Source organism: Ciconia boyciana, chromosome 3 (genome assembly GCF_034638445.1).
Source record: "Ciconia boyciana chromosome 3, ASM3463844v1, whole genome shotgun sequence".
NCBI classification, from domain to species: Eukaryota; Metazoa; Chordata; class Aves; order Ciconiiformes; family Ciconiidae; genus Ciconia; species Ciconia boyciana.
In genome coordinates, this window is record NC_132936.1 from 17,205,339 (window position 1) to 17,223,647 (window position 18,309).

The window sequence follows — 18,309 nt, forward strand, 5'->3', positions numbered from 1 at the left end:
AGAGCTGGGGGAAAGCTTTGTCTGGTGACCTAACAGAAGCCTTGTTTCAAACTTAACCTCTTTATGGGAAGTTCTTCTGGAACCAGTGTAAAAACAAACCTTAAAAAAAACCAAAACCAAGAAAGAGAAGAAGAAACCATATCCTCCTTCTTCCCAAAGCAGACCTCTGCTGCCACGGTTACCCTGCATGTTGCGAAGAGTCCTTCTTTGTAATCCCCCTTGCTCGGAGCATGTGCAAATCCCAAGGCTACGGGCATTTATTAGCAGACTCAGGACTGTAAGGGTTAAAAGGCTCATTTATGATAACATGAAAATTAAGTACATTTAGATTCGAAGAGAGCAAGAACTTTCTTACAGATGCCCATACCCAATATTCAAAACTAACAGGAATAAACCATCATACAACTGTTTTAAAAGACCAGAATTTTCCTTTTGTTTTTCCATTTTTAAAATAAAACTAGATGAAAAGCAATAGAAATCTTCAGCCTGTTGATACCAGCCTGTGTTTGTAGGGCAATGTAGGTTCCTACGACATTGTTTCGGTATGATTAAAAATGTTTAAAATGAAGACTACTAAATAGCCATGTCTGAATTTCATATAGAAATCTGAATACTACAAAAAAGCCAAAGAAAGCAATGTAGTTAAGTAACAAATTAAAGCACTGAGAAGTTCTCGTGTCCCTCCAGATGATATACATTTACTTCTCCTTTATAAAAAGTTGCTGAATCCAACTTAAAAAGGGGCTTTGTTCCCCTGATGCCTGAAAATGACAATTTAAGGATACACCTGTAACAGCAGCACACTCTAAAAGTCACTGCATCATTCTTATAGCTAATAAAATCAAGGTAACTTTGGTACAATATTAAAGCAGTCAGCGTTAATGGATTACAGGATTTGTAAGCAATCCTGCTGCAGAGGCATCCAAAGCACTGCAGGAATGCGGTGGTGTTCCCTGGCATGGACCTGCGGTCTGGGTCTAGGACTTCTCCATCTCAGGAGGTGGTAGATCATTCAGATCATGGCCTCATTTGGTTTGCTCTTGCGTCGGAGAGCTAGAAACGCTGCAAAAAGCAGGCAGAGACACTGGGTGAGGCTATAAGCGTATCTCTTAGCCCAAGCATCCAGCTGCCGTGCTGGGACAGGGCACTCCATGCCAGTCACACCACAGAGTAACCCAGGGATGAGAAAGTTACTCTCAGATGGATGGAGGAGGCGTCACCACTCGGACACGTAGGAATGGACACAAGCACGCAGCAGGGCCCACTGCTTGGCATAGTCTGCCTGTACTTTGGGCAGCGTGGTCTAGCACGTGTGCATCCCCCAGGCACCAACATCAGGGTGTGGACATTTCTCAGATCACTGCATGACCAAGAGCTGCACGGCTCAAACCACATCTTCAGTGGGCACAGCAGGACTCACTCTGCCAGGTGCTGTTCACGGAGCACGTACCTGAAAGAAAGAAAGAAAGAAAAATTCAGTCACAGAGCAGGCCAATAGCAGAATGAAGAATAAAACCCGATCTCACGCCAGGGCCAGAGACCCACCACCAGTGGTTTTCGCTGCATGTTTTCCATAAATCCCAAGAGTCTTCATACTATTTCAATAAGTCTTCAAAAGTCAACTAAACCTACTGCCACGACAGGCTGAGGCTCACACCTCTAAGGTAAACATCCTTTGGGGACCCCTCAGATCAAAAGGGAGCATGAAGATGTGCTGCATTCAACCAAACAGCTTCTGAAACACTGCCAACTGTTGAGCGAAGGCTTTTGCCGATGCCGTGGACTGACTCAGCTAAAAGCAGCATGGCATTAGACTGCCTTATGTGAAATGCACCACCGTCAGCACAAAGTGAGTCCACGCACAAGATTTTATAGCACACAATTTATTACTTCCATCCTTATTACACCAAGGTGTCAAACGAGATCATGAAGATGAAACAGCAACAGTTAGCATGCTAATAGGTATACTCATTTTCTGCCCTGCACCCTGCTCCACAGCATACAAACCACTCAGACTTGGAAAAAATTGCAGCCTGCCTCGGCGTTAGCACTTTGCAATTAAATCCTCACCTTTCCGTCTCTTGCTCGGAGCACTGTGTTGCTAGAAATAGTGCAGCCCTGCCCTGGCTGCCCACTTTTCTCACATTTTTACTCTTCCAGCAGACTGAGACCACTTGGTTTGTGAGGGCCAGTGGTTAATAAATGGTTGCCTTGCTCTATGGAAAGCCATATCATGATAGCACAAAAAACACATTGGCACTGCTGTCTCATACACAGGCTTTGAAAGCTTTGCAGTTAAATCCATTAACCATGTGCATTTAGAGGAGACACAGTTACTTTGCCTGTAACTACACCTAAGCAAGAGATCCTGCAGGAATGCTGTGGACGTTCACTAACAACCACCACTCTAGATCTCCGTAAAGCCAGAACTTGCTATCTAGTCATCAAGTTGTGCAGCACATTGCCAGCTAAGGGAAGTGTAGGCAGCCTCTTCTACAGCCTTTGTAACTGCAGTTTTAAAGAAAAAAACCCACAAAACTTTCAATTAAATAAGTCTATGCTTACTTCAAAACCAAAACCTGCCCACATTATCAGGAGATTTAGCATTAAGTTCTTCTGGGGATGTGGGAAGCGTTTATACCAGCAAACAAACCATCTCTACGCCCTCTGTTTTGCCCTTTACAGAGCGGAGGTAACCACATCCACCCCAACAGGGGCAGGGAAGCTTAATTAACTGTCAGTTACACAACGCTTTCGCAGGGAAACCACGTGTTTACAGTTTCATTTAGTAATAATTAGTGTCACATACTACTGCAATGTCTCCAGGACTTTAATACTCAATCCATGTAAGGGGCATTTCACAAAGCTCAGCAAAAAAATCCTTGTTATTAAGCAACATATTATTCCCACATGAGTATGCTCTGCTCTTATAGATGCCCTGACATGTCTCAGAAGAAGCAGGTAGTAGGCAAAAGTTTGACTCGCTCATGACTCAGTGACATTAAATCAACTTGCTTTAACTAACTGTCTCTGATGCAGTGAGCTCTATTTACCCCACTATTAAAAAAAAAAGAAATGTTCTACCTTCGTTGAAAACAAGCCTGGTTCAGATAGCTATCTGAACACAGGAGTGGAGGAAAGACAAATGATTTGGTGCCTTCTGGGCTAAAACCAATACATTTTCCAGGACTGGTCAACAAAGACATCCAAAGCCATGTTGTTCATTGTGAAACCTGAGTTATAACTGCAATTCTCTTTCATTGCAATGCTTCACTGACCCCAGGTCTAGCCATGGGTCTCTCTTGGGGTCAAGGCAACTGATGAAAAGAGCAGATGTGACAACAAGCTTCCATATGGTCTGCTAATGAAGATCACTAAAGGCCTTCAGCAGATACATCTTTTGATATCTCCTGGGCAAAACCATGCTTCCTTTTGATGATTGTCAGATGTCATTTGAGTACTAATCCCTAGAAATACCTGAGGCACTTGACCTCCTTCTTCTGGGAACCTCTCCCGGTGTTTTGGAAACACAGACTTGTCTGCAAGCACTACTGAAGTGTTGCTGAAAACTGATCCAGACATTTCATACCATCCTGGAGCTGGCTAAACAGGGACAAAAGCCCTAGAGGAAGAAAAGGAAGGATTTTTGCAGAGATGATGTCCAGGTGGTATTGTACACAGATTTTTAAAATCAAGGGCATAGAGGGTCATTTAAGGTCATGCCTGGCATCACGGTAATAAACTGTTCAGGCCTATATAAAAGCAGAGTAACAGTAGAAGAAAATTGCATGCAAGATTAAAGGTAATGAGTAAATAATGTCACAGATCCCGTAGTTGTGTTTGAAATTACTTTTCTATGCAGGGCACCTTTGCTCCCTGGGTTCTGCCCCCATAAGCTACCCCATCTCCTTGATTCTTCTGCCCAGGGTTTCAACCTTCAGCCACACGTAGGTGACAGATCCACTAAGACCAACATTTACACACATCCATATCTACCTCCAGCTTTCCATCAGCGCCAGAGCAGACTTTTCCCTCCATTGCACCACCCCACCGATGCTTAAAACTTCATAGAAACATGGGCATTGAACTCAAGTCCACCATTTTCCGCACACCAGCCCTGGCTTGACCAGCCAGCCCAGATCTCCTGTCCACGGTCAACCACTTGAGTGTTGATTTGTTCTGCTGAGCTGCCTCGTTCCCGTCCCTGTTAATCCATGCCAGCATGGGCAGAGAGGGAGCATTTCCAGCTGGAGCCGGTGTGATGCTTGCCACCCGTTTGGGACCCAGCCAGCAGTGCCTCCTGGAAAACTGGACTGTGGCCTTCCTTGCAAACCAATGCTCCTCACACAGTGGCAGATGTCCTGGAGGACATCTCCCCACACTTTTCTCGTCATTCCTGCACTTACCAACCAGTTCAGAGCTCAGGATTTGCCACGTTTTCCTTCAGCAGTGATTAGAAATGAACCTGTCCCCCAGCATAGCGTTGAGCTCCTCTGAACCAGGAGAGAGCTGCGGTTCAGCACACACTCCTGTCCCAGCCCCTTGGCCGGGTAGATGGACCTGTACTGGGCTGGCCCAGGCCATGGGTGGGCACCACAGGGGCCAGGGATGCACAGCAGTTGCCTCCTCCTCCCAGCAGGAAGGTCTTTGCCACCAGGACCTGGTAGCTTTGTGTCCTACAGCTGATACAACATCCTGGCAAACCCAGTACCGGGTCACAGGAAAATTTAGGTGGGACAAGCCTTGTGGTGGTTGCCTGCTCCAGCCCACGGTTACCACCGTGCAGGAAATCAGGCTTTGGTGCTCTCCTCCTATGGCCCCCTCACTCCCACTCCAGCCATTTATTTGCCACCCTGACTTACTTGCCCAGTCTTAGATGCAGCTCAGACATCCCAGCGGGCAGCCTGGGAGTGGGGTCCGTGCTCCTCAGGTACACGGTAGCCCAGCCAGCTTCGGGGCTGGGGGTCACAACCTGCGCCTCACCCTTCTTCAGCAACACTGCTAGGTCACAGCTTCAGTGTGTCCACGAACATGTCACATGGACATTTTGAGAGAACTAATAACTGGTGGTCATGCACATGAATATTGGAAATAATCCTGAGCAAAGAACCTGAGGGTTTCAGTAGCCCACTTGTGGGAAAGGTAAAAGAGCAAGCACTATCATTTAGTTCAGTTGTTTCCACAGGTCAGAAGTTGGGCCACATGCTGTTTTTTTCCCCTGTGCAGACAGGCTGCATAGACATTAGCAAAAATAACTCCCCTGGGGTGGAATTTGATTGCCCAAACGGAGGCTAGTGTTAGTGCTCTACTCAGTCACAACGTCCATGACTCTTCTCAGAGGAGCTCAGCAACAGGACAAGAGGCAACAGACACACACTGGAACAAGGGACATGAGTTTTTACCATGAAGGTGGTCAAGCACTGGAGCACGTTTCCCAGAGAGGATGTGGAGTCTCCATCCTTGGAGATACTCAAAAGTGGACAAGGCCCCAAGCAGCCTGATCTAGCTGGCCCTGCATTGAGCAGAGGGTCGAACTAGAGACCCTTCCAGGTGGGACATCTCTAGGGCATCTAAAATGGTTCTATGTTCTCATGTGGAGATTCAGCTGAACCGAAGTTTGCTGGAGTCTCTGCTCCTCTGTGAGCTGGAAAAGCAAAAATCTTCCTTTCCAGCAGTATCAGTTTGCCCATCTCCATTCCAGGCCAAGCTACTCTGTGTTTCCAGATTTGCCTCCCAGAGAAGATACAGTCACTGAGTTCACAAGAGCCAAAGCCTTGGATCTGTGACCTGTCTTTTTGGGGAGATCGAGGGAGCAATCCTGGCTCTCCTCCTTCCCTTTTGTAAATTCCTGGCAGCACAGAGCTGAAGGCAACACCAGTCCCTGCTTCCAACTCTTAGGCCTGCCTTTTGGAATAGCACAGCTTGACATCGTTAACTACATACTGAAAGGTATATTGTACATTAGCTACATGCTGTACGGGTTGACTTTTTATAAAGGAAATGCTTTTAAAAACTTCCCAGCCATTAGTCTCTTCAAATGTGAAATACCAAAAATTGTAGGAGTTCTTTCAACTAGAAGAATGCAAAGGCTTCCCCTCGAGGTAAAAGCACATGATTTTGCACTTTAAAGCCAGGGTAGATGAAAGGAAGGTCTGTTCACAACTGTTACTGCCAGCACAAGCGATCTGATCCCGTTCACACCGCCCTTTTCAGATAAAGCCCTGGAAAGTCCTGCTCTGCCTCTCCCTCTGGCCACCCGGCTCAGTGGTCCTCCCTCCTCCACCCCACCCGGGAGCTGGATATGCTCTATCACGGGCCAGCTTCAGAAATCTTTGTTACAAACCTGCCTCATCTCTGGAGCTCGTTAGTAGACAGGTTTGCTAGCACCAGGCTAGGTCATGCATGCTATGGGACCAGGCAGGATCCCGTTACAGCCACTCAGCAGGTTATTCCATGACCTGAGCCATAAAACCTGACATTACCCAAGTGCGTGCTTTTAACCTGGCTCATCTGTGAGACACGGGCTTGGCTGAAGCCTGAAGTGTGCTAAGGGCACAGAGGGACAGTTAGCACGGCCCTGCTGCCAGGGGCTAACCCTGTCAGCTCCCATAACTCAGATGTGTGCCTGAATACCAGGTCAGTTTTATCACTTGCTGGTAAGGCATTAACCTCAGCTATTTCGCCCCCGCGTGCGAGTTAAATGAGTTCCACTGCATCTATATTTGGTGGTCTTTCTCTATCAGGCTTCCCTGCACAAACAGAGCTTGACTCTGGCTCTGTAGAGCTGAATAGCAGAATATTTATTTAGTCACAGGAGTCCCACTTTGGTGGTGATAAAGAGTGCAGGGCTGGAGGCCGACAGACCTAACTGTCTCAAGTCACAGTAGTTTACGATTGCCCTTGATCCCCCGTCGCCTCATTTGCAGGGCTCCAGGCCATCAGGCTGGAACAGAAAGCAGAGGTGGAGGTGTAAGAGGAAAGACATGCCTGGTCAGAGACATTTGGATAGCTCAGCTTGGTGAAGGGGACCGACAGCAGTCCCTGATGTGATGCTGCCTTTTGCTCTCCGGACAAACATCACCAGGCTGTGGCACGTCTGTGCTGAGCAGGGAGCTGGGGAAGCGCTCCTGCAGCCCAGTGCCTTCTCCCAGGCTGGGACAGGGCAAAAGCCGCTGGAGAATCAGATGCTGCCCAGGCAGCAAAGTGGCTTCTGCCATCAGAAGCCAGACTTAGTGTCACCTGCCTGCTCACCTACACCCTGCCTGGTGTCACCCCAGGCTTGTGCAAGTCTGTTAAGGTCCAAGCCCAGCAACCCTACAGCACATTTGACTCTGATGAAGTCTGGGACATAGAGCCTTGCTTAGCTGAAATCCCGTAGCCTGCCAGATGCTGGGGATGTTAGGCTTTCTGAGGTCAGCTAGTCTTCATAGACTTCAACCTTGTCCACACGGAGGATGAGAAACAGTCTTACAAATATGGAACAAGAACAAAGTTTCTGCTGGGAAGGGGAGGCTCATCTCTTGCTGATTAGTTTCATACACCCCCAAGATCTCTGCAGAGCTCTTCTGCTTCCCTACACCCTTGTGTTTACCCAACAGAGTTAGAAGCAGCCATCTCTAAAGGCCACCCACAAAGTCCTACCTCGAGTACCAGGACAAAGAGAGGAGAAGGATGGAGCCGCAGCAGGAAGCCCAGCAGGGCTCTGCAGAAGGGCAGCCCACCCGGCATGGGGCAGGGGCGTGAGGTCCGTGGGGCATCCCTGGTTTGGAGAGACAGCAGAGTCAGGAGTCACAGCAGGAAGGGCCAGGGAAAGCCAGGCTTGAAACGAGGAAGCTGGGCCAAACTTGAAGGAGCCGAGTGGGGCCAGGGGGGGACATTTATGCTACCAATGAGGTGTGAACGCCACACAGACAGCTTGAACATCCCCCCCACCTTGGTAACTACGTCCGTACTGTGGTCACTGACTTGAAGTTACAGTTTGAGTTGCAAGTCACTGCTGGGAACACAGCACTACCAGCTGGACACCAACTCGTCTGCATGGTGCTGTGCCTCACCTGCAGGATGCCCAAGGGCATCCCTCTCCCCACCACAGGTGACAGTGGGATTTTGGCCTTTTTCCTCATCTGGCCGTAGTTTGAGCCTCACACAGGGACTCGACAGAAAGGGTTGGTCTTGTCAGCACACAAGCTGCTCATATGGGACGTACCATCATACTCCAGCTGTGTCACAGCTGCCTCTCCGGCGCACGGAGATGCTTGGGCAGGAGCCGGCTGCAGCTGCCACGGGCGGAAGCACTCCCACGGTGTGAGCCCTCCACACTCCCAAAAGAAAGACCGCAGAAAGACAGCATGAAGAGACACACAAAATGTAACTCTTCGCTGGGCTGAGTCTTTGTTCTCGTGTTTTTGAACAAAGCAGAGCCCTTCCCTTAAAATGTGGGAAGCAGGGAGGAAAAAGTGTTTACTGACAATGCTTCGTGTGCAGTAAAATCCAAGATGTGTTGAAAGGACACTCCTAAAAAAGATGCTTTTATATTTAAACATCTGTTCTCAGCAGTTTTTTTGCAAATTAGATGAGTCAAACTTCAGCTGCAGGCCAAAGTCCAGCTCCGCTAATTACATCGGGGCAGCCTCCATCCCTTCTCTAGCTGTGGTTTCCCTGCTGCGTCCTGGCCCCATCCTGCTGCAGAACGGCTCTTCAGCAAGGGAACCGGTCTCCCCTGCTGCGAAGCACCCACCTTTCCAGCTCATCTCAGCCGGTGAAAGGGACGCTTAGCACATGGCAGAACCTTGAGCAGCAACAGAGACGGAGCAGTCTTAGGAACATTAACTCCTAACTACCACCTTCCACCGCAGCCTCTTGGACCTTTCCGCTGTCTCACTGGCCTCTCCCTTGCAGTTATTTTTCTCCGGGCAGCTTGTGGCAGCAAAGCCAATTCCCTCCTCCCGCTCCCCCTTTGGGTCCCCAAGCAGACAACGCTGGCTCTGTGCTCTGTTCTCAAGCCCAGCTTTTTCCACATGCTGTATTTCACAGCACATCAGGTCAGGACGTGGCTCACACTCACAGGACGTGAGGTCACTGCATCAAAGCAAAGGCTTGAAGAACTGTCAAAACTAGAAATAAATTTTGCAGGATTTTTGTGTCATAACTGTAGAAAAGCCAAAAGTGAAGATGACATCTGGGAAAAGGTTTGGAAAGCCAGGTGATACAGGCTGGCTCTGATCTGAGCAATGTACACATTGCCTCTAGCATTAACACAAGTTAATGCTAGAAAGGCAGATTAATAAATAAACCTGTTCACTGAAGGGTAACACAAGTCCATCTGTTTGTAGTGGGAAATATGAAGTTTTTCCCACTTGCTCCATGGAGACCAAATCTTATTATTTTCTTCTTAGAGCATGGCAAAAGCCACAGTTTGTTTTGAAATCTAAACAAACTTCTAATGGACATTCACTGGGCTGCTTCTAACAAATCCACAGTAAAAATCTGTACCAAAATCTCCAGGCTCGCTCCAAACTTACCTCATGGTGCAAGGCAGGAGTGTCTGGGTCCCAGCAGTGGTGGGCCAGCGGCCGTGCCGCCGTGGGGGGCAGCTGGGAAGACGCGGGACATCTCTCCATGCCGCATCCCAGGGAAGTGGGTACCCCCGGGGGGACCTTGGGATGCCCGGACAGCACAGGAGAAACCACCCTTTTACTCAGTGAGCAAGAGGGAGAGATTCGTTCTGATGTGATGACTTTTGCCTTTGAATTATAATCCTTTTTCTGATTAATATAGATGATCACAAAAAAAAAACCAACCTAGCTTTCCAGAGCTCTTATGCCAATGGACCATATCTATCTCTATTGAAGGCTTGCTGAAAATACAGCAAGTATCAGGAAAGAAGACAAAACCTAAATGCATGTGGTGTGATATTTATTGTTACAAGATCGGCTTCTTCAGTGAACTAACTGCAAATAGCCTAGAAAATTTCTGGTGGGAACAAAAACCTGAAAAAACAGAGCTCCCCATGTTCTGTTTTGGTTATTATATCGGAGGGAGCCTGTTATTTTACCCAGCAAGGAAACTCCTCCTATGTTTGTTCTCTGGTGCTCCCATAATAACTACTGGTAGTGCTGCAGCTGCCCATCATGTCTCGCCAGGGTGAACAGCAATACAGGTGTTCAAGGTGCTGGGACCCTCTTGGGATGTAGCTCCTGCCAGGGGAGCCTTGTCTGCGGCGCAGAGGGCGTGTTGGTACCTTGTGGTGAATGGAGTCAAATCCAGTTGGCGGCCGGTCACAAGTGGTGTTCCCCAGGGCTCTGTGTTGGGGCCAGTCCTGTTTAATATCTTTATCAATGATCTGGATAAGGGGATCGAGTGCACCTTCAGTAAGTTTGCAGATGACACCAAGTTGGGCGGGAGTGTTGATCTGCTTGAGGGTAGGAAGGCTCTACAGAGGGACCTGGACAGGCTGGATCGATGGGCCGAGGTCAATTGTATGGGGTTCAACAAGGCCAAGTGCCAGGTCCTGCACTTGGGTCACAGCAGCCCCATGCAACGCTACAGGCTTGGGGAAGAGTGGCTGGAAAGCTGCCTGGCGGAAAAGGACCTGGGGCTGTTGGTTGACAGCCGGCTGAATATGAGCCAGCAGTGTGCCCAGGTGGCCAAAAAAGCCAATGGCATCCTGGCTTGTGTCAGGAATAGCATGGCCAGCAGGACTAGGGAAGTGATTGTCCCCCTGTACTCGGCACTGGTGAGGCCGCACCTCGAATACTGTGTTCAGTTTTGGGCCCCTCACTACAAGAGAGACATTGAGGTGCTGGAGTGTGTCCAGAGAAGGGCAATGAAGCTGGTGAAGGATCTAGAGCACAAGTCTGATGAGGAGGGGCTGCGGGAACTGGGGTAGTTTAGTCTGGAGAAAAGGAGGCTGAGGGGAGACCTTACTGCTCTCTACAACTACCTGAAAGGAGGTTGTAGCGAGGTGGGTGTCAGTCTCTTCTCCCAAGTAACAAGCAATAGGACAAGAGGAAATGACCTCAAGTTGCGCCAGGGGAGGTTTAGATTGGATATTAGGAAAAATTTCTTCACCAAAAGGATTGTCAAGCACTGGAACAGGCTGCCCAGGGAAGTGGTTGAGTCACCATTCCTGCAGGTATTTAAAGAACTGTAGATGTGGTGCCTAGGGACAGGGTTTAGTGGTGGACTTGGCAGTGTTAGGTTAATGGTTGGACTTGATGATCTTAAAGGTCTTTTCCAACATAAATGATTCTATGATTCTGTCCTCCATCCTCCCCATCCCCTCCCCACACTAAAGCTGCTGAGTCAGAGGGATGGGCCGTGCTGGTCCTTGCACTGACTAAAGCTGTGAAGATCTGTCCTGTGGAGAAGGGGTTGCTTCAGGGATTGGAGCCAGAGAGCAAAGACCTGAGAAAGCAAAAAGCCCAAGCTCTGGATCACAGGGAAGCAACAAGCCCTTGGCTTCAATAGAGAGAAAGTCTGGGACTACAGGGTCTCAATTTGAGGCTGAGATAAGGTGTGGGATAAAGTTTGTTAGACCATCCCGCAGCGACCAGGGGCTAGGGACAAGGCAGGGAACTAGCAACTTGACTGGAGCTGGCTGCAATTTCTCATGTGCCCTGTCCCTTCACAGATTAAAGACTGTCAGGAGAGAGAAGACTGACAGTCCTACCTGTAGTCTGGGGGTGGGATGAGACATGGGATGAGGCAGCATCGATATGGTTTATTCTTACACTCAGGGAACGAGCAATCTGAAAATAAGATCTGAAAGTCACATTTTGTCCAGGCAACCGCATGTCTTGACTCCACTTTGGCCATGGCTTTTGGAAGTCCAGTCAAATACCACAGCAGGACAAATCGGTGACAGTGGCTTCAATGGATAACAGCAATCTTAAAATAATCCCATATTCCTCAAAGGTATAAAGAAATAAATATGATGGTTTGGGCAAGATTTGGGTATTAATATGTATAAGTATGGGGGGGGTGTATGCATGTATATATATATATAGCAGTAATTAATTCCTTTATTAGAAGAAATGATTGCCAGGTTTGAAGAGTGCTGGCTGACAGAGGTAGGCAACCTTTCACATACAGCGTACGTCCTTTTCTTTCCCAGATCAGAGGCTGGGGGTGCCAGCACAGCAGCGGTTAGAAGAGGCCACCAACCATGCAACGCCAGCATCGTCCTCCAGAAGAGCTCCTGTGCTCCCACAGGATCGGGAGAAGCTGGGAGCCGGCGCCGTTGGCTCTCTCAATGCAGCGCTTTGGATGCAAAGGCTCCTGGCTCCTTGCCGGCCTGGCTGGGTGCCATCCAAAATCGATCCACATGCCATACTTGGCACTTGCACTGCACACTTCCAACCCTTGCTCTTGAAGATCAGCCAAGATATTATCTATTAGCCCTACTGGTAAAAAGTGTTAAAAGCCACCAGTCCATAGTAAAGAGGAATTTGATAGCCAATTTTCATTGATTTTCCTGAGAAGTCATGTGCTTATCAGGCCTTTAGCTTTTGGAAAATCTTCTTCTTAATTCTCAGCAGTCCTAAAGTCTTTGAAGCAGGGAAATATCACTGAACAGCCTCAGAGTCCTTCAGTGTCACTGCTAAACCACAGCAGCATTTGGGGTCACCGCTGCTCAAACAATTTCCTGGCTCCAGCAGCGAGCCGCTCCAAAACGCAAGGCGTTTGGCTCGTTTTGACAGCTGGTTTGTGGAGCCAGCATCGCTTCCAAGCAAATCTGAGGGACTGCCCTGGAATGAACTGTTTCCATGGGGGCAGCCAGGAAACTTTCCAGGAGGCTCCAGTCCTTCAGAGACAGCCCGCAGGGATAGAGGAGGTGGAGGAATTTGCTCACTTCTTGTTGGGAACGCTTTTTGTCCCTGGTGCCTGCAGAGCCTTTCTCCTTGAGGAGGGACGCACCGCACATGGTGAACCTCAACCCGCAGCCCCCCAGGAGCCCACGCTGGGGAGAGCTCAGAAACGCCACCTCTTGCAGACCGAAAAAGCAGGCCAGGAAAAGGCAGCAGAGCCCCGTGTCCCAGTGAGCCCTGAGGAACGGTGCCACCGCAGCCCACGGGGGCTGACGACACCTCTGCTCCCACCCAGCCCAAAGCCTCAGCTGCCTCCTCTGCTTTCAGAGACACTTACATCTTATCCAAAAAGCAATACAACTACAGGAATGGTCTTTCTCAGGATGAAATGACATAGGTTGGGTTAATGCAAGGAAGCAGCTTGAGTTAAAGCTTGGGACTGAACTCCCTCAGAGTAGTTAGCAGGGCCAAGGTCAAAAGTCCTCCTTTGTCCCTCCCCTCTCCTCCAGCTGGAACAGCTCATGGCACTAATGCACGTGAGATGTGCCAGTGCCTGAAGCCATGCGATGCGCGGGGAGAGATGGGGCTGCCTTCAACCGCTCAGTAAGTATGGCCACATGGCCACTAGCATGCCTCAGTCTCTCTGCCAAGAGGAAGGTCTTCATAAAGCGTGTGCTGCCAGGTCAGAGCGGAATGATGGCAGTTCCTCGCATTGCATCCTTCAGCCATTTCATGTGTTGCGCGTTTTGTTTGGGGCTATTTAATTCCACATTCAGCTCCCCCATCTCCTCCTCAACAACCAGGCCCCATCACTTCTCCTTTCTCCAAGACCCCCCTCAGATCCAAAGCATCTTATCCGTCACCTCCCCTGCCCCAGAGCCAGGCCCTGCGAGTGACACCACATCGCCAGACTCCCAGCTGATCTCTTCTTCCTGCAGAACATCCTTCATAGAATCATAGAATGGTTTGGATGGGAAGGGACCTTTACAGGTCATCTAGTCCAACCCCCCTGCAATGAGCAGGGACATCTTCCACTAGATCAGGTTGCTCAAAGCCCCGTCCAACCTGACCTTGAATGTTTCCAGGGATGGGGCTTCTACCACCTCTCTGGGCAACCTGTTCCAGTGTTTCACCACCCTCATTGTAAGAAATTTCTTCCTCATATCTAGCCTAATCTACCCTCTTTCAGTTTAAAACCATTACCCCTTGTCCTATGGCAACAGGCCCTACTAAAAAGTCTGTTCCTATCTTTCTTATAAGCCCCCCTTCTTATAAGTCCATCCTTCTGGCAGTGATCTGACCGCTGATTGCCTTCCCTCCTCTAGCCCCTCTGCTACAAACTCTTGGCCTTTAGCTGGTGGTTTAGGAAGAACCAGCAGAACGAATGACTGGTAGATACAATCATTGCAATCCGTGATGAGGAGCAGCCAGGAGTCACACCTCTGCCCCTCCTGCTTTTATCAGCCTCTGGTTTGGAAGGAGGGGAGCTGCAGCCCTGCGGGAGCTGCTCGCCCTCCCACTCACCCGCATGCTGCAGGTAGGGGCTGGAAAGCAAGCAGCTGCTTTACCCCCCTGCTCTCCTCCCCAGGGGGGAAGTGACAGTCTTGCCTTTAACAGGTACTTTTTAATTTGAGCGATACCTCCCAGAGCGTCCAACAATTGTGCAAATATTTTATTGTCGGAAGCAAAGACAGAAAGAAGCAGCTGAGGATGGTTAGGGGATCCGCTCCACAGGCTCGGCAGGTGGCCGGGAAGCAGAGAGTGACTCTGGCCGTGGGGACGGGCTGCGGAGGTGCCCAGCTGTCCCCTCCTTTGCACGGGGGCTTCCCCAAAACTCCACTCCTTTCGCTGGTTAGTCCCAGGGTGGAAAATTTCCCTGGCCCAGCAACACTGCCAGAACCACCACTCAGTGCCCAAAACCTGCCCCAAATGACATCCTCCGGGCTGCGTTATTTTCCAAAGGTCTGCAAAGACCCGCCCGAGCGAGGTGTGCTTGAATTTAGCCCAGGATCGCTGTTCCTGCTGCATGGTCCCTGACGATGACGATGTTCCCCCCAGCCCGGGAGACGTACATAAGGCAGGGGAGGCTCGGGAGGCCTGAGGTAACAGGATGATTTGAAGGTTTTGGAAGGGTAAGCGGAGCGAGGCAGCCCGCGCCCTGAGCTCAAAACCTGCGGCTAGGGACGCCCGTGCATCCCTCCCCTCCATCACCGGCTCCCTCCCTTGGCCTTTGGGGCACTTCTGGGTGGGATCCTCCCCCCCCAAAAGGCTTTGGGGGACCCCGGCTCCGCGGAGCGGCCAAGAACCGCGCCCGCGTCCGCCCCGGCCGGGAGAGGCGGCGGGGCCGAGGAGCGCTCCCCGCCGCCCCCCCGCCGGCACAGCCCCTTGGCTCCGGCACCGGCGGCGGCCATGGGCAGCGGGAGCAGCCGGCGGCGGGGCGCGGCGGCGGCAGGGCCGGCGGGGAGCGCCGCGGTGCCCGCGGGCAGAGCGGCGGCGGCGGCGGCGGAGAAGCGGGAGCTGCTGGCGGCGGTGCTGGCCGAGTGCGAGGAGGCGGCGGCGCTGCCCGGCCCCGGCCCCGGCCCCGGCCCCGGCCCCGGCCCCGGCCGCCGAGCCCCGGCCGCCGGCGGCAGCCCCCCGCCCCGGGACGCCGGGCGCTGCGGGGAGGCGGCGGCGGGAGGCGGCGGCGCCGGGCCCCCGCCCGAGCAGCCGGTAAGTGCCCGCCCCGGCCCCGGCCCCGGCCCCGGCCCCGGCCCCGGCCGGGACCCCGCGATCCCTCCCGGCGGCGCCCCCGGGACCCCCATCCCCTGGGGGGTCCCCGCTGGCCCGGGGAGCCCTGCCGTAGCCGACGCTAACTGCTGCAGCCACGGCTGCCTCCAAATAGAACTGGCATTAGATCCTTTCTGTCCTTGCTGGCAAACCACGCTGGGTCACATCTGCGGCTCTCTTTGCGTTTTCTCTCTCTGGTGCAAGGGAAATACCGTCCCCAAAAGGGCCATCCCCTTCTCCAGCCTCCCTGTGCCACCGAAAGTTTATTTTCCTGCCCTGTGGAAATAGCTCGACTTCATAAAGTACAGCTCGCACTTTTCTCTGGGTCGGGCTTGTAAACAGAAGTTTTAAAACGTGAACGTAAAGCTGCCATTTAATGTTTGCCAAGCGCTGCCATTGCAGTCTGGCTCTTTCTAAAGAAGCATTTCAGTCTCTTTCTGTTTAGCAAACAGCGGGTTTGCCTCTGAGGGAGCTGAGATTTATCTTTTTCTTTTTTTCCTATCCAAAAATAACAGCAGCATCTATATCATCTGGTGATGAGGCCAAAAATCACCCGCTCCTTTCATCTTAGCTCGGCTTTGGAAGTTGCGTGCTGTTTGTTAGACAAACGCTGCTCCGCACAGATGCACAAAAGGCATCAGACTAAAGTAATAAATTTAAAAATAGAAACTAATATTTAGGACCCAGGACTTTCTGCCTTGCACGCCTCAGTTTTGCTCTTTTAGAAGTGTATCGTCTCCATTGCCAAGCTGCATGTCCGTGGGGTAAGGACAACTTTAATACAAAATAATTTTGCCGTTAGGAAACTTGGCAGGACTCAGTATGAGAACCCTTTTTTAAGACACGTTTTAAAGGAAAGCCTCAAAGAAAGTAAGATTTGGAAATGGGAAAAAATAGAGATCTTATATTGTCATATTTTTTCATTGCCCTTTTAACTCCAAACCCTCCTGCGATATGAACGGGAGCTCAGTCCAGCACCACTTTCTCCCCGAGTGACTCTCATTTATGAGCAGTCCTCCTGGCTTCCCCCATTTATCTCTACTTACGGGAACAGAGGCTGCTGTTGTCTATTTTCCCTCTGTCTCCACATGTGAATATTGTGGATGGATCCTTAAAAATAATAATTATATTGGTCGTGAATTTTCCTGTGCATAAAGCGGTATTTTAGCTCTATTCTAAAGTGATGTATATTCTGGGTAATTACGTATCAGAAAGGCAATGGAGCTGCCCCCATCTTCCTTTACAAAAATCAGTACAGGGACAGTATACCACAGCCGTAGATATTAGTGAACTAATGACAAGGGGCAAACCAGAAAGGATGAAGAATTTAAGACGTGGCCCCTTGGGTGGCGTAGGTGGGGTCACCGTGCCCAGCTTCCTGCTGCAGACCTCCTCCTCTGGCAGGAATGATGGTGGGGAACCCATAGCATCACCTCGGCTGCCCCAGGTCATGGTCACGCTCAGTGCAAACCCAGGGTGGGAACACCGTCAAGCCTTGCAGCACAGAGGTGCCTGTGAGGGCCCTCAAAATTCAGCCTGAAGCAGGCATGTGGGGCTTCGGTCGCCCAGTGTGGCCCAGTGGGTGCAGCACGCAGCTATGCTGCCCGTGAGGTGACGGTGATGCCGAGCACCTTGTGTGTCTCCTTCTCCAGGTGCTGCTGATGCCTCTTGTTTGGGAAGGAAGTTCACATCTCTGGTTGCACCCAGACAGGTTGTTTGAAAGACAGCAAAGAATTACCAGTGCTTTTCAAATACATAAAAGACATACAAGAGAAGTTTTAGATATTTTCAGGGCAAACTTGAAGCTCTTCTTGGTAGCACTTTCTTTACCTGAACCTGAGGTGGCCATGGTCCTGTTGAGACAGCAGTCATGGGCTTACCATTCTGACTCCTCGAGGCCTAAAAAGTCACTAGCCTGAGAGAAGGGGGAGGAAACTGTTTGCAGCACCAAGTTTTGCTTGTTTACTGGATGCAGTTTAGTCTTTTAGGTTGTTGTGCAAACTGCAGTCCCACCCTTCCCATGAGACTGTTGGAGGAGGTTTCTGGAAAGGGATACCAGCTTTGTTGCGTCACTAGTTCCTTGCTAGAAATTTTGAGGGAAATTTCTCTTGGTCTTGACAGTTTCTCAGCCAGTCATTTATCATTTCTGTCTGGCGGTGGGAACTTGCTTGCTTTGCCCAGTTCAGCTGCGCAAACTGGGGGATGAGCAAAGAAATTTCAGAGAAGAAAGGATGTGTTGATCGAGCAGAGCTAATGGGGGAAAGATGAGGGAGGAGGAGGAAAGGCAATGAGGAGATACTACAGTAGAAAAGTCCGATGAGAAATAGCCTGTGGAGGAGCACATTCTGGCTGGTGGGAGGAGAGGTTTGCCACCGGCCAGAAGAGAGCGTTTGCCTGCAAGCAGGACTCAGCTCTCTGCTGTCGTGGCTGGGTTCCTCCTGGGCGTGATGTGCATCAATGTTGTGCTTTTCCACCTGAACCCCGATGCACTTTGTCATCCAGCAGCAAGCTGGCAGCACCGATGGGCGGTCAGGCCAGGTGGCAAGGGCTGGTGGAGAGGGATGCAGCTGCATTTAAAGGCTTGAGCCACCTCTGTTGGGGGTGAGAAGAGTGAAAGTACATCACAAGAACAGGCTGGGAACCAAATCCTGATGGGGAACATGAACCCAGCTCGGAGCAGACCCCAACACCTCCTTATCAGCATCAAACGTCCATTTTCAGGTCTGCCCTCGGT